This window comes from Propithecus coquereli, unplaced genomic scaffold (genome assembly GCF_000956105.1).
Source record: "Propithecus coquereli isolate 6110/MARCELLA unplaced genomic scaffold, Pcoq_1.0 Scaffold35, whole genome shotgun sequence".
Classification (NCBI taxonomy): Eukaryota; Metazoa; Chordata; class Mammalia; order Primates; family Indriidae; genus Propithecus; species Propithecus coquereli.
In genome coordinates, this window is record NW_012149174.1 from 10,470,239 (window position 1) to 10,493,905 (window position 23,667).

Genomic DNA, 23,667 nt, shown 5'->3' on the forward strand with positions numbered 1-23,667 from the left:
TCCCAGAATATAAACTTCCTTTGAGGACATAGATACTTAGAGGAAAAAAACAGCCTCTCTCAGTCCACTAATTTACTACCTAGCAGTATTCTGAGGTAATATTTTAATTTCTCCCTCTTTACATAGTTTCATGTATCTTAAATCACATTATACTTATTAGATGTATGAATATATAAGTAGTGTGGGAATTGTGGGGTTATTATTCAGCCTTTATTCAGTCTCATTTTTTATATTTAGAAGTTTTTTTTTTTTTGAGCAAGTATTTTATGTAGTAATTTTAAACTCTTGGCAAAACCAATCCTTCCAGTGAGTCAGATCAAAGAGCATAGTGTAGCAAGTTCTAAGACCTCATTAGGATAACATGACACTGCAGTCGGGGGAAGCAGACATCTGGGGATAAGAAGCTCCAAGTTCATGTTCTGATTCCTTTTCCTAGTATCTCCACGAGTTGGGGCAATCCCCAAGCTTCAGTTCCATCATGGAACTTGGAGACAAAGTGTCTTCCATTTCTTCCGTACCAACAAAGATTATATACGGAAATACTATACTTTGAAACCATAAAGTGTTATACAAATGTCAAGCATTACTATAACTCCAGGAGAGAAATCCTTCTCTGAAACAGTTATGCTAAGGCAATATATTTTGTACTAAATAAGAAAAGATGCTGTTTTTTCAACTTATGTTGACAGACTGGTCTTTTTTGAACTACCATGGGCTTTTACGTCTTTAGGATGACCTTGGATGAAATAATAGTAAGGCTTTTCTTATGGCTACAGAGTGTCAGGATCATAATCTTTCCATGGTTTGATATCAACAATGAACAATAATAAGTAAAATCATAGCATGAGAGTTATCTCATTAAACGGAATGCTGAATTACTCAGTGGTAAAATTAAGAAGGATTTTAGAATGTCTGTGACGTCAGGGCACACAGACAGTTATTTCTGATACTTCATAAAAAGGATTAAGGCATTTTCCCCTGGGGAAAGAAGAGATGTTTTCTTTAACATCTTTAAATTTATTTTCAGTTAATATTGTTCTTATATTTCATTTTACTTGGAGGCAGAATTATATTTTTACCAGAGAGGGGCCTCAAAAATCCCAATCTGGTCATGCTTTTAGTCTTCAAAATAGCTTCAAAACAGGTAGCTATTATTATTATTAATTCAGGCATTTTCAGGTATAATTTATATATCATAAAATTTATTGATTGTAAGGATATAATTCAGTATTTTTTGTAAATTTATACTGTTGTGCAACCATCACCATAATGTTTCAGAGCATTTCCAATAACCTAAAAAAATTCTCTCCTACCAGTTTGCAGTCAATCCCTGTTCCCATCTATAGCTGCAGGTAACCACTCATCTGATTTCTGTCCATGTAAATTTGCCCCAAGTATAGACATCTCATATAAATGAAATCATGCAATATGTAGTCTCTTGTATCTAGCTTCTCTAATGTAGCATAATTTTTTTGAGGTTTGTGCATATTGTAGCATTTATCAAGAGTTTGTTCCTTTATACTACTGCATAATAGCCTGTTGTATGAATATGCCACATTTTGTTTATCCACTCACCAATTATATTTGGATCATTTCAAGTTTGGGGCTTTTATGAATAAAGCTACTATAAACATTTGTGTACAATTTTTTTGTGGATTTAAGTTTTCTATTTCTCTTGGGTATACCTAGGAGTGGAATTTCTGGGCTGCATGGTAAATATTTGTTTAATTTTTAAGAAACTGCCAAAATGTTTTTCAAAGTCATTGTATCATTTTAAATTCTCACTTGAAATGTATGAAGGTTCAATGTGTTCATATCCTTATTAAATCAGTCTTTTGAATTATAGACATTCTAGTGAGAATGTAGTGGTATCTCATTATGATTTTAATTTGCATTTCTCTAATAACTAATGATGTTGAACACCTTTCATGTAGTTTTTAGATACTTGTGTATCTTCTTTGGTGAAATGTTTACTCTGACCTTTTGCCTATCTTTTAAGTGGATGTTTTCTTATTGACTTGTAAGAGTTCTTTATACAGTCTAGATAGAAGTCCTTTTTCAAATATATGATGAGTTATGATTTGCAAATAAGTTTTCCTAAATTGTGGCTTACCTTTCCATATTCATTTTCTTCTTTGCTTTTCTTTTAAAGAGCAAAATTTTTAACTTTGATGATGTTCAATTCATTAATTTTTTATGAGTCCTGGGTTTAGTGTCATATTAAAAATCTTTGCTGAACCCAATATCAAAGATTTTCTCTTATGCATTCTTATAGAAGCATTATAGATGCACATTTAAGTCTCTGATTCATTTTGAGTTAACTTTTGAGTATGATGTGAGGTAAGCTTCTAATTTTATTTATTTATTTTTTGGCATATAGGTAGGCACTATCCCATCACTGTTTAAAAGATTATTCTTTCTCCACTGAATTGACTGGCACCTTGGTTGAAAATCAACTGACCATATATATTTAAGAGTTTACTTTTGGGCTCTGTTGTATTCCACTGACCTATATATTTATCTTTATGTCAATACCACACTGTTAATTACTATAACTTTGTAATAAGTGTTTAAATTAGGCAATGTGAGTCCCACTGTTTTCTTCTTTTTCAAAATTATTTTGGCTATTTTAAATTCTTTACATTTCTATATAAGTTTTTATTTATTTTATTTTTTTAAATTCAGGATATTACGGGGGTACAAACATTTTGGTTACATGAAATGTGTTTGCCTTGCCCACGCCAGGACTACAAGTATGTCCTTCCCCCATACAGTGTGTCCCATTGCTATTAGCTGTGGGTTTACCCCCCAACCCCCCTAACCCCTCTACCTGATGGGCTCAATCTCTATCCAGGATAATATAAGAGGTGCTAGGTCACCATTGTTTTTTGTAGTTGAGTAGTATTCCATGGTATACATATACCACATTTTATTAATCCACTCATATATTGATGGGCATTTGGGTTGTTTCCACATCTTTGCAATTGTGAATTGTGCTGCTATACACATTCGAGTGCAGATGTCTTTATTATAGAATGTCTTTTTTACCTTTGGATAGGTGCCTAGTAGTGGGACTGCTGGATCAAATGGTGTTTCTATTTTTAACTCTTTGAGGTATCTCCAAATTACTTTCCACAGGGGTTGTACTAATTTGCAGTTCCACCAGCAGTGTATGAGTGTTCCTGTCTCTCCACATCCACGCCGGCATTGTTGCTTTGGGACTTTTTGATAAAGGCCATTCTCACTGGAGTTAGGTGATATCTCACTGTAGTTTTGATTTGCATTTCCCTGATGATTAGAGATATTGAGCACTTTTTTATATGTTTGTTGGCCATTATTCTGTCTTCTTTTGAAAAGTTTCTGTTCATGTCCTTTGCCCATTTATTGATGAGGTTGTTTAATTTTTTCTTGTTGATTTTATTAAGTTCTATATAGATTCTTGTTATCAGCCCTTTATTGATATGTAGAAAGCAAATATTTTCTCCTGTTCTGTAGGTTGTCCGTTCACTCTAATGGTAGTTTCCTTGGCTGTTCAGAAGCTTTTAAATTTCATCAGGTCCCATTTGTTTATTTTTGTTGCTGCTGTGATTGCTTTGGGGGTCTTCTTCATAAATTTTTTACCTAGGCCGATGTCTAAAAAAGTCTTCTCAACATTTTCTTTCAGAATTCTTAAGGTTTCGTGCCTTAGGTTTAAGTCTATATAAGTTTTAGGTTTAGATTCTGAAGTTCTACAGAAATAACTGTTAGGATTTTAATGGAATTGTATTGAATTGATAGATTAATTTGGGTGTAAATTGGCATGTTAAAATCCACGAACATGATATGTCTCTCCATTTACTTAGATCTTTAATTTCTCTCAGCAATGTTTTCTAGTTTTCTGTGTACTTCTTTTGTTAAATTTGTTTGTAAATATTTTAATGTTTTTTGATAGCATTATGAATGGAATTATCTCTTAATTTCATTTTGATATTGTTTTTTGCTAGTATATAGAAATAAAATAAATTTTTGTTTTGTATTCTATAAATGTGCTGAACTTGTTTATTATTCCTAGTATATTTTTTTCTTCTGCAAATTCTTTAGGCAATTATACATGGATAATCAGGTCATTTGTGAATAAACACAGTTTTACTTCTTGCAATCTGATACATTTATTTCTTTTCCTCTTTGTACTGCACTGTCTAGAACCTCCAATATAATATTGAATAGAAATGGTGAAAGTAGATACCTTGTCTTGCTCCTAATTTTAAGAAGGAAAACATTTAGTCTTTCATCACTAAGTATGATGTTAGCTATAGGTTTTTCACAGATGCTTTTATGAGATTCAGGAAGTTCTCTTCTAATCCTAGTTTGTTCAAAGATCTTTTTTATTTTTTAAACAATAAATTCAGTTCTTGTCCTTTTTTTCTATTGATATATGACATTAATTGATTTTTGGATATTAAGCCAATCTTGCATTCCTGGGATTCCACTTGGTCATCCTTTTTATATATTGCTGGAATCATTTACTACTATTTAGTTAAAGTTATTTTGAATTCACATCCCACATATGAAGGATATTGGTTTGTAGTTTTCTCTTCTCATTTTTTCTTTTTTGGAAATTCCATTTAGTGTCGAAGTCTACCTTTTGAGACTTTGTTTTCCTATTTGCTTTATAATAAATCATGGCACTGCTCACACTATTCTCTGCACTATTACAGAGGTCTCAATTCTCCATTAGACTCACACAGAACAGTCTTACCCAGCCCAAAGCTGTACAAAGATTGTTCAAAGGATTCAAGAAAGGAGTCACTCCCAACATTAAATTGCTATCTGGGAGTTCTTGAATGTATTAGATGCTCCTTCCTACACCAAGATTTGTGAGTGTTTGGTTTGGAGTTTGAAGGCTCATTCTATGCCAGATAAGTTACCACAGGGAAGTTGCTTAGATTGGCAGGAATATATATTCCCAGGCCTACTGTATGACTGACTTCCATTCTCCAGCAGAGATTGGTGTCATCAATCCAAAAATTCAGGTTTGTTAAAAAAAAAATCTAGTTAGATCAGGTATATCCTGCCAGAAGGATTCCTTGTATAAGAAATAAGCACAGTACCTAGAAGCCACAGGAAGAGCCTCATTTTCTTCTGGGTAATAAATTCTATCTGTCTGACAAGAGTTCTGGCTGAGGTCAAAACCACCTTGGTGTCCCTGAGGAGGAAGACACTGAGTTACAGATCTGCTAACCCTTTCCGTTCCACAGTCTTTTCTGGTGTATTTAGGTATGTTTTGTAAATTATATAGTTGCCATTTGTTTTTGTAAACTAATCTGAGAACTTTAAAAAATATATAGTGAAGTTTAAGCCACTTATATTTACTGTTCCAATAGATGTACTTAGCTTTATTTCTATGATATTGTTGCATACTTTAAATCTTTTGTGAATTTTGATCATTTCTTTTTTTAAAAAATTATAAACATTAACTATTGTACCTTTATCTTATTTTTAATTCTTCCAGAGATTCCCTGGAAGGTTGTATGGAATACATTTTAACTTTAAAAATAAATTAAGAACATTGGAAATGAAACAATATCATTTCACTTCATATTTTATAAAGAGAAAGCTTTTAACCCAACCCTCCTCAGTATGAAGAATATTGAAAAAAGATAAGCTTAATTTAAGCTAAGGGGAACAAAGAAATCTTTGTTGAAGAAGTAGCACATAAATTGGGTTTTGAACAATTGGTGGAATACAAATAAATGGAGCTATAGAGAAATGTATAACTATTTGGTAATTTTTATAAATTATGTAAAATTACTTATTCCATTTTATTATTTTATAGATAATGGCTACCATTGACTATTTTAGGATATGACCTTTGATTTGAACGTGAATATAGTACTTGGAACAAAAATTCTTCCAGCAGTAGCTGGAATTGTAAGTTTTTGACAACAGGTGAGGAGTCTCTTTTTGGAGTAGAGATGTACGTACATCTCCAGCAGACCTCTGGGGAGGGGAGCTGCCAAACCTGGCTCTGCAGTACAGATACTGAAAAAGTACATCATGTAGAAAGAGTGTACACAGCACGCATACCAGTTTTGAATGGAGAACATTTTGCTTCAGCCAGAGATATCGGTGCTATTGTATATCTTCTTTGTAATCTACATTTTTATGATTCCATAAAAAATATAAATCAGCTTCTGAAAGTATTGACTTTTTCTGTGCTATCCAAAATGAAGCTGCCTTCTCTATAGCAGAGGCTTAATAAATGACTGTTGAATTGAGTGAATGCATGGATAAACACAGTTGTCAGATATGGCCCTGAAGAGGTGAAATGTTTAATTTAGTATGTATATTCACTTTCCATTTTGTTAATAAGAAACTACAGACTGGAGCTGCAAGATAACCTTTGCTAATGAGAGTGACATTGCATACACAAACAACTGAAACCTCTTTACCAGGCTTGTAAAGTGTTTTCATTTTACAACCAAATTTGATTTGTCCTGCCAAATTTGCATTGCTCCTCTCATTATGATCAATAGCAGTTTCTTTCTTTTTCACCCATTTCTATTTAGATCATGGACTAGATTATAACTTCTTCAGCCAAAGATTTTTTAATTTATAGAATAATGATGGTAGTGATAATTGCTATTACTACTAATAATAGAGAGTTAAGGACCCTGTAAAGCTGGGGCCTAGACCCCAGGTTATGGTAATTTTTAGTAAGGTCATGTCAGGTAGCTTAGGCAACATTGTGTTTGCCATACTTGGAGCCATTTTTTGAAATAAGTGCATTTGCTGTGAGACTCTTGCTTTTCACATTTATTTTATACCTACCCACAGGTTCATGGTGAGTATTGTTTGAGGCAGTGTGTTTGGACATATACCATATACATGCTCTTTTTCCCTATTATTATAGCATCAAGGCCAGAGTTAGTCATCTTTAGTGTCCATATGATTTCACAGATGAGGAACAGATTAGTGAAGATGTTTTCTGCACTTGGTGGCTGAATTCTGCCAACTCTCCCATGCCAAAATGTCTCTAGATTTAAGGAAACACACTAACTCTTTGCTATAAACACTGTGTTCAACTCTCAGCCTCTGGGCTCATAATTTGTGTGCTGTCAGCACAGTTCCACTAACTGTTGGAACAAGGTGATGGAGACCACCATGTTCAGGATATGAAGAGGACTGGAGCTCTGTCCTGCTATTTACAGAGTCAGACTCACCTTTGTCACTGAGGGGGTTTGAATAATAGCTTGAATCCAACTTTTAGGCCAGAACCAAATCATTCAGAACAGGTAATGAAGGATTTTTAATTCTTCTTTCTCTATCTGGGCAATTATTCAATTATACTGAATGACTTATTTAAGGAAAACCTGTATCTAAATTGTATATCATGTGATGGATTCTTAAGCTTACTGTTTACCAAAAGAAATGTTTTAATAGACAAAAGCACATATAATGTATGTCCCCTGTTTTCCTAAGTGACAATTATCTTTTTTGTGGGTGCAGCTTCTCACCCAGAAAACAATTCTCTTCAGGGCAGGCATTGGGCAGGAGATATACATCAGAAAAAAGAAAAGAGGTTTCAAAATTCATTTTTCACATAATTTAAATGGTAATTCAGAACACCTTTATCCTAATCATAGGGAACTAGGAGTTCCTCAAAGCAAACTAATATGAAGAATTAAATTAAAAACTTACATGTGTCTAAAACTTTATTGTTCAAGTAGTGAAAATAGATGGTTAATATGACTTGAGTAGACAAATCGAATTTTAGATACAACATTCAACAACTTTAAAATGATCATAATTTTGTGCATTGTTTCATTTTGCTTTCAAAAGAGAAAATGAGAAATGCAATTAATATGGTTTAACTCTGCAGGATAAATATTATTATTTAATGATGTATAAAACTCTATTCTAACAGCTTCATGCTGGGCACAGAAATGAAAAAAAAACAAATTTATGTTTGTGTAAGTATGCATTTAGGACATTCATTTCTTTATTTTGAGCACAAAGATTCATTTAACTTTGTTACCTATCAAGTGAATATTTTGGGAGGCATTATGCATGTCACTAATCCACAAAACTCTACGTTATACAGAATAAATGTAAAACATAAGGACTGAAATCTAAGCATATCCGTTTACTGATGGCCCATTTCCTTTGCCCACCTCACTAATTCTACTAATGTAAAAAATATGTCATAATAAATAATGATGTAGTTGGCCATGCTGATTGAGCACCTGCTATGGATGGCCAAAACACACTCGGAACTCAGTGTATCCGCACCTAGTTAAAATGATCATGGTCTCCAAATTAAATTCTGACTTCTGAGCCAGGTATTGAATGTTTTCACAAGTCATGTTATATTTCCAGTCTAAGCCCCCACTCTAGTGTCCATGATGCTGCCAGGCAGGGAAACCATATTTTTCTGTGTTATGCACATTCGCAAGGCTTTCATTCCTCCAAGCTTTTCCCTGTCTTGCTTCTTCCACCTGGAATGCTTTCTCTGTCCAATTTCATATGTCTTACTTATACATCTCTGCCTTTTTTTTTCCTGTCAAAAATAATAACTCTATATGAACCTTTTCATGGCATTTATTTTCCACTTGAAGTGTAGTTATTTTTGATCATAGTCTATATTTTCTATTAGATTGTAAGTTTTGTGAAGACATATATCATGCATTAATTATTCTTGTGTTTTCCATGTCACCTTGGAAAGTACCTATTACAGGTACCTAATAAATGTCATTTAAAGAATGCATAGTACTCCACTGGCAAATACATAACAAGGAGTAACAAACTCTTGATGAATTCCTTCCTCTTTGTAATTTGAATGTCCTTGGAGACATCCTTGGTTTGCATCCTTTTGCATCTTGAAAGCTTTGGTATCTTAAAAAAAAAAAAGGAATTTACAAGTGAAAAAAGCAGAACTAGTTCAAATAGGCAAAAGGAACCACCTAGATGTAATGCATAAGAAGGTGGAGAACAAATGCCTTACAGGGAATGTAGGTACTTTGGTAAAGTAAGCTTAATAGTAACTTGCCTCCTATAATGTTTTGGGTCTGTTGTAAGGATCATAATTATGGTGTTAAGTTTAAGATCCATTCAAGGTACTGGCTTTGTCCTTTTTTTTCTTTTTTAAGCTTCATTTATATTTTGGAAAAAGATACATATTTTTTTTCTTTAGAGAAATGTGTCTATGTTGGACTTGAACTCTTGGGCTCGAGCAATCCTCTTGCCTTAGCCTCCTGAGTGTGTTGGACTACAGGCACACACCACCGCACACAACTTGCTTTGTCTTTTACAGCAGCTGTGTATATCATTGTTCGTATGTAGATGATCCTTTACGTCAGAACAATACAAATTTCATTCATGAACAGTTGTCACTAGTAGACAGGTAAACAACTTTAAAGAATTTACTCTGTGTTTTAGGGTTTATTTTTAAACTCAGAAAAGTAGTGCAATCTAGTGGTTAAGAAGAGGACTAGATTGTTTAGGTTCAAAACTAGTTACGATTTTAAACAGGATAATCTTTCGGATTTCTGTTTCATCATATGTGAAATGAGTCCCTACCTTGGGATATTGTCTGGTTTAAATACGATAGTATATGTAAAGCATGTAGTATTTATTATTACTATTATTTCTACATTCTTTCCCTCAATCCAGTACAAATTTACAGCTATCAATAATGGCATTTATTATATTGGGAAAACGTCTTCCCATTGTAATTTATTATGCAAGTTTCTTCTTTCCTTTTTCCCAGGACTTAGGGAAAAGAACCTCTCTAGCAACTCTTTAGCGATCCCAGAATAGGTATTACATAAGAAATGTAGCAACTTAATTGCTTTGGAGTGTGCTTACTGGAATACCTGGCATACATATTTTTGATTTTTATTAAACTATAGCTCCCTTTATCTGTCAGCGTGTTTAGATGCAAGAAACAGAACTAACTCTTACTGATTAAGCAGAATAGTTTTTTAAAAAGAATACTGGGAGACTCATGGAGTCATTATGAGGGCTAGAGAATAACCTCAAAGCCTTAAAGCTACACTTTTAGGAAAAAGAATCCAAACTACACAACACACCAGCCGGAAGAGAAAATGACCTGGTGGCTGCTGTGTCCACCAGGCGCTGGATGCTCCAGCTGTGATCGGCTCTGATCTTGAGCTCCCCGTGTTGGGAGCTCCACCTCGCAATCACTGCTGTCCTCCAAGGCCCCATGCCCCTGCTGCCCACTCACCAGCAAACTGGATGCATACGCAGAACCAGGAAACATTTGCTGGAGAGTGGTTGATGGTCACACGCCTGTGATTCATCTGCAGACAAGGCAGAGAAAAGGACTTTCATGGCGTCAACCATAAGAAGGTCAAATTCAAGAGGTGGAAAATTCCCCAAATGTTAGGATTGGGTTGAAAGGAGCTGAATAGACAGAAAACACTAAATATCCTCTATAATCTCCATCTTTATATGTGATTAACAGGTTATGGTTTTATAATCAACAATGCTAAGTTCTAGAGGCAGTTGTAAAATTTTAGATGAATGAAATAATTACTTCACACACATTCTTGTAAGCATGAATACCGTTTGAACCGTATGATAGTTAATTTTGTGTGTGAATTTGAGTAGGCCACAGGAACCCAGATTAAACATTATTTCTGGGTGTGTCTGTTAAGGTGTTTCTGTATAAGATTAGTGTTTGAATCAGAGGACTCTGCAGAGCAGATTGCCCTCCGCAATGTGACTGGGCGTTATCCAATTCGCTGAGGGCCTGACTAGAACAAGAGGTGGAAAAAGGAGGAATTTGCTTCACTGCTCGAGCTGGGACGTTTTATCTCATCTTCTGTCCTCAGATTGGGATTTAACCATTGGCTCCTCTGGTTCTCAGGCTTGCAGAGTAGGACTGAATCACACCACTGGCATTCCTGGGTCTCCAGCTTGCAAATGACAGATCGTGGGACTTAGCTCCCGTTAACACATATATTTAAATATATATTCAATAGGAAGTATATAAATCTCCTGTTGGATCTGGAGAACCCTGACCGATGCAAACTGGTGTTAATGTCAACATTCGAATGCTACAGAACTGCTCTTTGTTACATAACATCAATATCTTGAGAAAGTTCAGGTCTTTTTTTCTTTTATAGTCTCAACTGAAGGAATTTAGAAAAACTTTTCAATGGTTAAATTAACGTTTTTGAAATTTTAAATTTCTTTACTTTTGAGACCCATGGTTCAAAAGCTATAAGAAGGCAGTAAGTGACAAGTGTCTTCCCCACTCTTGTCCACCGGCAACTGAGTATCACTCCCTGGAGGCAGCCCGTGCTGTGAACTTCTTATGAATCTTTCCAGAGACCCTGAATATACCAGCAAGCACTCTTTAACCCAACCGTGGTATCCTATGACATTGTTCTGCATTCTTTTTCTTTCTTCACATACCAATATAGGTTGTATGTTACTTTGTGTCAGTAGAAAAACATGCTCCTCAATGCCCTATGGCAGCAGAGGTATTCCACTGTGTGGATGCACCGCAACTTTTAAAAGCAGTTTCCTAATGTTGGACATGTAGATTTTTCTAATCTGCTGTTATTAAAAGCAATGCTGTAATGAAAAACCTCATAAATAGGTCTTTGGCATGAATATGAATTACCTACAGGTTAAATTTTCAGAAGCTGAATTGCCAAGTCAAGATCTGTTTGATTTGATAACTTTTTGCTAAATTGCCTTCCATTGAGGTCATACCAATTTGCACTCTCACTATTCATGTATGAGAGTACCTTTTTACCCATGTCCTTGCCAGCACAAAGTGTTTTCAAACTTTCTGAGCTTTGCCAGCCAAATAGGCAAATATATGTATATATATATATAATTTTAATTTGCTTTTATCTACAATGAATGAGATTGAGCAGGTTTTTATAACATGTCATTTATATTCCTTTTCTTTGAACTTTCTGTTCCTATAGTTTGTCTATTTTCCTACTGCAAGTTGATCTTTTTCCTTGATTTATAGGAACTGTTTATAGATTAGGGAAATTAATCTTTATTTGACAGATAAATCAAAAATATCTTTTTCAGTCTGGCAAGGGTCTTCTGATTTTGCTTTCAGTGATGTTTGGTAATTGTCTTCCCATTTTGCTTTTGGTGATATTTGCCAAGAAGAATTTTTTTTTTTAATTTTTATGTAGCCAAATTTGTCAATCTGACAAATTACGTCTTTTGATTTTATGTTATATAGTTAAATTTTTTTTTTTCTGAGTATATACAAGGGAGCTCAAGAACTACTAGATAAGTCAAATAAACCCAAATATGGTGTATGTCACCATTTCTTACCAATGTCTCTCCTCCTTCTCTTTAAAACTGTTCAATCACTTTCCATTTTTTCTTGGGATAAAGTATACATTCAGATTTATACTGTAGGCCACATGGTTGTTATGATAATTTCTCCAGCCTCATCTGGTATACCTCACAGATATGCCCCAGTTGCCATCCAACTCTTTTACTGGGCCATAAAATTTATTTTAGTCTCTCTTGCTCTGGCCCTGTGCAATGTAAATTCACTTGTTTAAAATATTTTCCTTGCTTTATTCTCTTTACTCAATAATTCCTGTTTATTCTTCTGATCTTAGCTGATTTGTCATTTTCTCTGGGAAATACTAAAATTCCACTCCCAAGTCAGGGTTGCATCATCCTGTGTCATCTAATTCAACCCTGGGAAAAAATGATGAGAGTAGTATATTCCCTGAGAGCAGAGATTATTGGTGATCTTGTTCACTATTTTTTTTTTTGGTAATATTTTTATTGGGATATAATTTATATACCATAACATTTACCCATTTAAAGTGTACAATGAAATGGTTTTTAGTACATGCACAGTTATGCAACTGTCACCACAATAAATTTTACAACATTTTATTACTCCAAAAGGAAATCCTATGCCCTTAGCAGTCACCCACCTATTTTCTTCCATTACCTCAGCCCTAGGCAACGACTAATCAACTTTCTATCCTTATAGATTTGCCTATTCTGGACATTTCATATTAATGGATTTGTATAATATGTGGTCTTTTGTGACTGGCTTCTTTCACTTAGCACGATGTTTTCAAGGCTCATCCACATTGTCATTCCTTTTATGGATGAATATTACATTGTATAGATACATCACATTTTGTTTACAAATTTTTCAGCTGTGGACTTTTAAGTTGTTTCTACTCGTTGGTTGTTATGGATAATACTGCTATGAACATTCGTGTGCCAGTTTTTGTGGTATGGACGTATGTTTTTACTACTTATGAATATATACCTAGAAGTAGAATTGCAGAGTCAGGTAGTAACTCTGTTTAACCGTTTGAAGAACTGCCAAACCGTTTTCCCACCATACGTTGCCACACCTTCCCACCAGCGGTGCATGAGTCAATTTCTCCACATCCTCACCAACACTCATTATTATCTTTTTCATTAGAGCCATCCTAGTGGGTGTAAAGTGACATATCTTTGTGATTATTTGCATTTCCCTGATGGTTATTGATGTTAAGCATTTTACATATACTTATAAGTCATTCCTATACCTTGTCTGGAGAAATGTTTTTGCCCATTTAAAAAATTCAGTGATTTGTCTTTTTATTTTTGAGTCATGCTTTTTATACACTGTAGATATGAGTCCTTCATTAGACATACGATTTGCGAATATTTTCTCCCATTCTGTGGGTTGTCTTTTCACTTTTTTGCTTTGCTGATATCCTTTGAAACACATTTTTAATTTTGATGAAGTCCAATGTATGTAGTTGTTCTTTCTTTGTAGTTTGTAATTTAGGTGTCATATCTAAAAATTCATTACCAATTCCAAGATCATGAAGATTTAAACCTATATTTTTTATAGTTTTAGCTCATCTAATTAGGCTTTTGATCTGTGTAAAGGTGATAAATACAATGAATTGAATGTTTATGTCCTTCTAAAATTCATATGTTGAAATCCTAACCTCCAAGGTGATGGCGTTAGGAGGTGGGGTCTTTGGGGGGTTATTAGGTGATGGGGGCAGAGCCCTCATGAATGGGATTAGTGCCGTTACAAAAGAGGCCCCAGATGAATTCCTCCCTCTTCCACCATGTGATGGTACAGAAAGAAGTTGGCAGTCTGCAACCTGGGACAGAACCTTCACCAGAGCCTGAACATGCTGGCTTGCCCCAGCCTCCAGAATTGTGAGAAACAAATTTCTGTTGTTTATATGCCACCCAATCTGTGGTATTTGGTTATAGCAATTTCAAAGTATCTAAGACACAGTAAGGGACCAACTTTATTCTTTTACATGTGGCTATCGAGTTGTCCCAACACAATTTATTGAAAAGACTAGTCTTTCCCTATTGAATTGTTTGGGGCACCCACATGGAAAATCAATTTCCTGTAAATGTAAGGATTTTCTTCTGTACTCTGAAGTTTATTCCATTAATCTATATGTCTGTCTTTACACCAACACCACACTCTCTTGATTCCTGTAGCTGTGTAGTAAGTTTTGAAATCTGAAAATTTACATCCTCCAACTTTGTTCTCTTTTTTTGAAATTGTTTTGGTTCTTCTGGGTGTCTTGCGTCTCCATATGAATTTTAGAATCAGTTTGCCAATTTCTGCAAAAAAGCCTTTTGGGATTTTGGTAGGGATTGCATAGAACAGTTGCCTTTTTATCAAGTTGAGGAAGATCCTTTTTACCCTCTTTCATTCAAAGTTTTTATCATAAAGTGGTGTTAGATTTTATTCAAATGCTTTTTCTGAATGTATTGAAATGATCCAGTGGACTTTGTCCTTTTCTCAATTTATATCATATATTATATTAATTGATTTTTAGATTTAAATCTACCTCAATTCCTGGGATAAGTTTCACTTAGTCATGATATATATATATATAAGATATTTATCTGTAGTACTGTGATGTCTTTGGTTGTGGTATTAATATTGGATTCACAGAATGCATTTGGAAGTGTTCACTCCTCTTCAATGTTCTGGAAAAGTTCACAAATAATTGGTTTAATTTTTCTTTAAATGTTTGGTAAAATTTACCAATGTAGCCATCTGGGACTGGATTTTTCTTTGTGGGTAATTTTTTTATCTCTAATTCAGTCTCTTTATTTGTTACTAAGTCTATTCAGATTTTTTATTTTTTCTTGAGTCAATTTTGGCAGTTTGTCTCTTTCTTGGAATTTGTTCATTACATCTAAGTTATCTGATGTATTGACATATATTTGTTCATAGGGAGTGGGTAGCAGTACGAATGCCATAAACTCTTGCTTTTCTCACTGAGTTTTAGTAGATTTTCCTGAATATATGTTTCTTAATTTTCTCTTTGCCCTTAGGAAAGTTTGCAGAGACTAAATATTTTAAATATAATTTTCACTAGTTATGCTTGCTTTGTTAGGGAAAGGGTTTGTGGGCCTCCTTATGCCACCATCCTGAAAGTGAAATTCCCCCTTGTTCATTGTTTTATCCCCAGTGCCTGGCACTGAGCTTACCAAAAGTCGGTATCCGACAAATATTTGTAGGTTGTATGGATTCTCAGTAGATGTTAATTTCTAGGAATGTCCTTCAAGGAGATAACAAGGATCCCAACTTTGGGATCACCTTGCTATTTGCTCTTTATTGTAAGGTACTCAGGTTGGCTGCCACAGAGGCAACTTAACTTACCCACGCTATACTACCTATTAAAGAGTGGGCCCAATTCCCTTATCTAGTCTCTTAGACAGATCAAATGTGTGCTGTAACCCCTCCTTTTAAAAAGCAGGCTAAGAAATTTCTTTGCTCCCTTTCTCCTAGGTTTATGTCTTAATCTTGGCCTTTCAAGTCTTATGTCTTAACATTCTGTGGCAAGAACAGCAACAATCAAATGAGTCCAAGGAAACATCCCTCCCCATGGACTAAAATTAGATTATGCTACTGACTTAATGAACTTCCCAGTTGGGATTTAAGGTACCAATCTCATTCTTCCTTTTATGAGCTTGGAACTAGTAAAAAATAGACCTAGAGACTGAAATATCAACTGAATTTTTAACCACAATTAGCCCAGATTCACAGACAGCACACCTGACCAATTAAATTAGACTCTCTGGGGGTGGAGCTCAATTACTAGTGGTGTTTAAGCTTTCCAGGTGATTCCAATGTTCAGCCAAAGTTGAAACAAGTGTGTGGACCAAGGACTAACAATACCAGTATCAACTGAGACCACGTTAGATTTGCAGAATCTTGGGCCCCATCTCAGAATCACAAGGTGCAGCTTAACAATATTCCCATGTTACTCATTTGCATATTAAAATTTTGGAAGCACTGCTTTAGAACTGCTCTTTAAGCTTTATCGCACATAAAAATGCCCTATAGGGACTTGTTAAACACAGATCCCTAAGCCCTAAATCAAGGTGTCAGACTCAGTAGGTTTGGGAGGAAGCTGGACAATTTGCATTTCTAACAAGTTCACAGGTGATGCTGATGCTGCTGGTACGTGGACTACACTTTGAAAACTGGTGCTGTAGACTCAGGTGTGTTTACTATTGAAGAACTGCAGTGGGAGAAGAGCTTACACTTTTCACGGCTCGAAAGCCAAGAGGGGAGCCTGGGCTGTGCATGGGCAGTGGCAGTGACCGCCCCCCCGGCCTGTATCCGTTGTGCAGTTGGTAAGGCATACTCTTCTTTTGAGGGGAGAGGGAGGGGGGGTGAAAAGGTTTCAAACTCTGATACTTCTGAGAGGGAAGAAGCATCTCTTCACATGATGGAGTAGGAACCTCAAACTAGGGACAACATAGTGTTTTCTGTACTCACCCTGGTCTTCCAGGGATGGGGAATCTCAGGCCTGTCTTGTTATCTGACACATGTGAGATAAAATTTAAAGTAGAGTTAAGAAGAGTGTCAGTGGAGAGACAATTTAGAAGAAATGGATTTAGAAAGGATTTTTCAGTTGTTTTTCAAGTGCCCATGCATTCTCTTGCCTTTGGTCTTTTCTTCTGTTGAAAACTATAGTCATGGCAGTATGGCCACTTTTGTCCTGTGAATTTCCTAATATCAGAGCTCCCTCTCCTCAGAAGTGGTATGAAGTGTGTGTGTGTGTTTTGTGTGAGAGAAAACTAATAGGAGAAGCTTTGGCTCCCACGAATGTTGTAGTATATGGTTAGCATGGATTAGTAGTGACTCTGATAAGAAAAAAAATGCTACTGGTGCTATTGAATATAAAGTATAGCAACTTTGGGGTAGTCATCCAGTAGATATTGCTAGTTTAAAGGCAGCAGAACGATTAAGACATCTTGTCTCAGTTTGAGGGTCTTATCTTCCTCCATGTATCGGCACATATCATGAGGCTCATTATGTTTTACCATTAACAATAATGGGATTTAATTTACAGTAGGACGGAGTAAGTCCCTGATTTTGCAAGCTGAAAGTGATTATAAATCAGTGTTTAGAAATCAAAGAACACCTACGTGTCATAGAAGCATTTGGCAAATTTTCTTAAGTTCCCCAAAGATATTCATTTTATGTGCCTTATTATTTCAAACCAATGGTCCTAGATCTCATAGGCATAGGAATATAAAATGTCTGATACAGATTTTTCTTTATAAAATGTAGAAAGGAGTCTGTTTTTCCATTTGAGTACCAAATCTTAACATAAATATTTTCTCCAGTACAAACTCACCTGATCTTTTCCATCTCAAACTGTATTCTGCATCTCTCTTGTGGATTATAATTAGAACCTGGCTATAAATTGACTGAGGTGAATGTATTAGCTCTGGCACAGAAAATGCCACCTACTTTGTAGGAGTTTAACTCAAGAAAGGGGCACAACCTTGAGGTAGCTAATGAGTAAGAGAAACAGCCAATGGAGAAAGGTAGGCGTGAAGCAAGTTAGAATTTAAAATGTCAGGTAATAGAGATAAAAGATTGAGACAAAAGGCCAAAAGGAACAGGCAAAGAAGGTTGTGATGAATAGTCTTTGATAACCAATGTTAGAAAGCACTAGGGCACAATAATAAGGGACATCAAAGTGATAAAAAATGGAGGTTGAAAGGGCAGGTAGAGTGTTACAAGGGAATGGGGCAGAGTGCTGAGATACATGTATGAGGTCTGTAATAGAAGACAGGACTTGTCTCAATAAAATATGATGTTACAGCCTTAACGACAAGAGTAAACAAGGCAGAAGGTGGTACATAAGGTCATTGTTCTTGTGACTGGAATATACAAACATACATATCCTTACAATGCGGTGCAAGATTGAAAGCTGGGATGGCAAACATAATTGTGCCTTTAAATATTTCAAGAGCTGTCAGAAGGAAGAAGAATTTGGTTTATTCAGAGTGGAGCTAGTGCCAAAGGGAGTGAATATAGAGGTAGATTCCTTCAGAAAAAAAGAGAAACCTCTAACCTAATGTGCAAGAGCAGGGTTTTTGAGGCAGGCAGACTGGGGCAAATTCCAACTTTGGTACTTACCGGCTTTGTCACCACGGTCAATTTAATGTGTTTAATTTGCAGTTTCTGGATTTAGAAAATGGAATAATAATTACCTTATAGATCTGCTGTGCAATTTGAATGCATAGCATATGTGAAGTGTCTGGCACAGAATTGCTTCAAAATATTAATAATTGGATTTTTCACAATATCTCAAATGAAGTACACTGAATAATGGATCTCATTTGAATGCATTGCTCTTCCTAACTCTCTTTTTTATATTTACACTTCAGGTCTTATTTTAGATATCAGACTAGATTAGGCCCTCCTGTTCTATTAAGGCCTAAACACCCCTCCTGCAGCACTTTAAACAAACATTGATTACTTGCAATCATATGTTGATAGTTTGTAAGCTACACGAAGGAAGAGACAAAGTTTGTCTTAGCAATGTCATTCTTAGGAACTAGCAGAGAGTACCTGGCACTTAGTAAGTTCTCAGGAAATTTTAGGAAGAATGGATGAATGTCACATCCCTATTCATCCCAGTCTGGCTCCCTAACCGTTTCTCCACTGCTTTACGGGACTTGATCGTTCTTTTACTCCTCTGGTGTTGTAACTCTACATCTCTTTGGTACAGGAAAATCTTGTTTTATTGCACTTTGCTTTGTCTGCTTTGCAGATATTGTGTTTTTTTACAAATTGCAGATTTGTGGCAACCCCGCATCAAACAAGTCTTTTAGTGCCATTTTCCAACAGCATGTGCTCATTTGTGTGTCTGTGTCACATTTTGGTAATTCTTGCAATATTTCAAACTTTTTCATTATTATATCTGTTATGGTGATCTCTGATCAGTGATCTTTGATGTTACTATTGTAACTGTTTTGGGGTACCACAAACCGAGTCTGTAGAGATGGTGAACGTTGATAAATGTTATGTGTTCTGACTGCTCCACTGAGCAGCTGTTCCTCCATCTTTCTCCCTTTCTTCAGCCTCCCTCTTCCCTGAGATACAATAATATTGAAATTAGGCCAATTAATAACCCTACAATGACCTCTAAGCGTTCTAGTGAAAGAAAGAGTCACACGTCTCTCATTTTAAATCAAAAGTTAAAAATGATGGAGCTTAGTGAGGAAGGTGTATCAAAAGCTGAGACAGGCTGAAAGCTAGGCCTCATGCACCAAACAGCCAAGTTGTGAATGCAAAGGAAACGTTCTAGAAGGAAATTAAAAGTGTCACTCCAGTGAACACACAAATAAGAAAACTAAAGAGCCTTACTGCTGATACGGAGAAAATTTTAGTGGTCTGGATAGAAGATCAAATCAGCCACAATATTCCCTTAAGCCAAAGCCTAATACAGAGGGAGGCCTCAATTCTCTTCACTTCTATGAAGACTAAGAGAAGTGAGGAAGCTGCAAAAGAAAAGTTTGAAGCTAGCAGAGATTGGTTCATGAGGTCAAAGAAACCATGTATATAACATAAAAGTACAAGGTAAAGCAACAAGTGCTCATGTAGAACCTGCAGGAAGTCACTCAGAAGATCTATGTAAGGTAGATAAAGGTGGCTATACTGTACAACAAATTTTCATTAGAGATGAAACAGCCTTGTAGTGGAAGAAGACATCAACTAGACTTTCATAGCTAGTGGGAAGTCAGTGCCTGGCTTTGAAGGACAGGCTGACTCTCTTCTTAGGGGCTAGTGCAGCTAGTAATTTTTAAGTTGAAGCTAATGCTCATTTACCATTCTCAAAATCTTCGGGCCCTTAAGAATTATGCTAAATTTACTCTGCCTGTGCTCTGTAGATAAAACAAAGCCTAGATGACAGTACATCTGTTCATAGCATGGTTTGCTGAATATTTTAAGCTGACTACTGGGACCTACTGCTCAGGAAAAAAAAGATTTTTGACAATGCTCATTTACAATGCACCTTGTCACGTAAGAGCTCTGATGGAAATGTACAATGAGATGGTTGTTTTAGTGCCAACCAATACAATATTCATTCTGCATCCCACGGATCAAGGAGTTGTTTTGACTTTCAAGTCTTATTACTTAAGAAACACATCTCATAAGGCTATGGCTTTCATAGATAGTGGTTCCTTCCATGGATCTGGGCATAGTAAATTGAAAACCTGGAAAGGATTCACTATTCTAGAGGCCATTAGGAACCTTTGTGATTCATGGGAGAAGGTTGACATATCAATGTTAACAGGAGTTGGAGTTGAGAAGAAGTTGCTTTAACCCCTCATGGATGACTTTGTGGGGTTCAAGAAGTCTTCTGTGGAGGAAGTAACTGCATATTTGGTGTGGTGGAAATAACTAGATAACTAGAATTAGAAGTGGAGCCTGAAAATGTGACTGAATTGTTGCAATCTCAAGATCAAGCTTGAATGGATGAGGAGTTGCTTCTTATGGATAAACAAAGAATGTGGTTCCTTGAGATAGAATGTACCCCCAGTGAAAATGCTATGAACATTATTGAAATAACAAAGGATTTAAAATACTGCATAAACTTAGTTGATAAAGCACCAGCAGGATTTGACAGGATTGACTCCAATTTTGAAAAAAATACTGTGGGCAAAATACTATTAAACAGTCTTGTTTTAAGAAATTGCCACAGACACCCCAACCCTCAGCAACCATCTCCCTGATCACTCAGCAGCCATCAACATCTAGGCAAGACTCTTCACCAGTGAAAAGATTATGACTCAAAGGCTCAGATGATTGTTAGCAGGTTTTGGCAATAAAGTATTTTAAGGTATGTATATTTTTTTAGACATAATGCTAGTGCATGCTTAATTGATGCACTATAATGTAAATATAACTTTTATATGCACTAAGAAACCAGAAAATTTGTGTGACCGACTTTATTGTGGTGATCTGGAACCAAACTCAAAATATTTCTGAGGTATGCCTGTATTCCCAAGTCCAGTTCAATTCGTTATTAAGCACTTTCAACATCTGTTTATGTACATATCTTGGATTTAGCCCTTCCTATTATTTCCATGCCATTATTCCAGCCTAGACAAATCCTTCTTATTTTATATCTGGAAGACTGGAATAGCCCCCTGCTTTCTGATTTGTGTACAGCATCAGTTCAGTAATCACACGTGTATATGATTTCTATAACTGCTAATGAAAGTTTATTTCCTCCAGTGCGAATTTCATCATGAATTTGTCATGGATTTTACAATGATATAAAAATGCTGATTTTCCTGTAGTCTTTTACAATGAACAAAGCTCCTCCTTGGATAGTACTATCAAAAGTGTGGCATATTTCATTGGAGGAGGAAAACGTTTTAAATGTGGTGAGTAGAACTAGAATGGATTAATTTAATGGTCAAATAAAGACGTTTGTAGAAAAAAGGGTTTATGTTCTTGCGACTACAAAAGTTAGGTGAGTCAAGTTAAGAACCGTGGTAGGAACTCCACTAAATGGAGCAGGTTCGGGGAGAGTGACTTTTGTTTATGCCGTTCCCAGTCGATTGGCTAGCGATCTCCTTTTCATGGTGATGATGTTATAAGAAAAGTCACATGAGAACTATGTAAGCAGTGATTACAGGCAAAGGAAAATGTGGTCTAATTAGCACCTCCTAGTGAGTTCTGGGGAAGTGTTTAGGGAGCTATTGGATCACAAAATCTGAGTTCACAGGGGTGTGAACACATGACTGGACTGAGCCTGTGAATCTGAGAACGGCGGGGGCACTGCAGACAGTCTCCCCTGCCGATGTGATCTTGGCGTAAATGAAGCTGACAGGAGTACAGTCCCTTGAGGGTGCATTTCTGCAGGCGAGGAAACCCTTGTGTGTAATTAAGTGACTCTGACTGTTGCCCTTGTAATTTCAATATCTGCTTATGCTTCTCTACCTTCACCCATTCTTCCTCAGCCCAAAACACTTTATTTTTCTTTCCTAGTGTGTCAACCTTATTTCTAATGACTCATTCAGAACTCAGACATCTCCAGGAAATCCTTTTAGATTAGCTTCTCCTGGCATTTCACGCTTTTCCTCAGCACTGTTTCATGCCATTTTGTCTCTTGTGATCTGCGCCTGTGCATTTGTCTTTTGGATACTTGCTTTATGAACTTAATGCCTTGTAATCTTAACTTGATTTACCCTCCCCAAGGGCAGGGACTTTTTATATCTCTTATGACATCACATACAGTGGTATGTGTCTTCTGTAAATGTTGATTCGTTTCAGTTATACTTGTTAAAAAAAAAAAAAAGCTACTTTCACCTTCATGGAGTGTGTGACTTCCGTTAGTAGATTATATCTGACATTTGGAAAATATGTTCTGGAATAATAGACTATTTTGCTGGAAGGAATCCTGTATAGTTTAAGCCAAGATCTTTTCTTTTCTGGGTGAGAAAAGTCAGAACCAGAGAATGGACGTGCTTGCTCAAGGTCATTTGGAATAGAAACTTGACCAGGGTATCCAGACACCTGGTCTGGAGCTCTTTTTGCTACAAAGTGCTCTTTCACTGATAAGATTCCAGTGCAGCTACATTGGCTGGCAATTAACTTTCCTGGGTCAAACCTGAGCATGTTCCATAGCAAGTGCTGCATGATAAAAAAGGAGACAGAATGCTACCAGTATAGGCTGAAATTAAACAGAAAGGAATATGACATGGCTATTTAAAAATGTTTAATTTCATAAAACTCAGTAGATGAAAGTAATTATGGAGCAATAAAAGGTGAGCTGAAGCCTTAGATGGACCCTAGGAAGAGATAAGACTAGACTTGTTAAAATGGGCACTGTTCTCCCTACAAAACATTTTCTGGTTTTGTTTTCTATTGTCTAGTTTTTATTAAACTGGCTAGGTTGCAAACAAAGCCAAGGTAATATAATGTGGATGCAATTTATTCATGAGTACTTCTTTCCTTACATGAGGAGAAACATCCATTTAAATAACACAAATGCTGTCCCCCCAAATTTTAAATTTTATACTTATGAAAGTGTGACAAGTATGTTTATAGCTTATTAAACAACTAGAATTTTATTTACATTGATATTTGTAAATTTACACTTTAATAATTTAGCATTTTTCTCTTTAAAATACACATGGCAAAATATAAAGAGAAGAAAAAAATCAATTATTAAGAAATCTTTCTGTTAACACTAAATATAATTTTCATACTCTGGATATAAGAATTACTTTTTTTTTAAAAAAAAGTCCTTCACAGTTAGGAGTGATTCCAAATGGAGATAAGGTCACAATATGAATATCACATTTTATTTGCAGACAGCAGATTTGAGAAATGGTGGGAAGATTTTTCTTTAT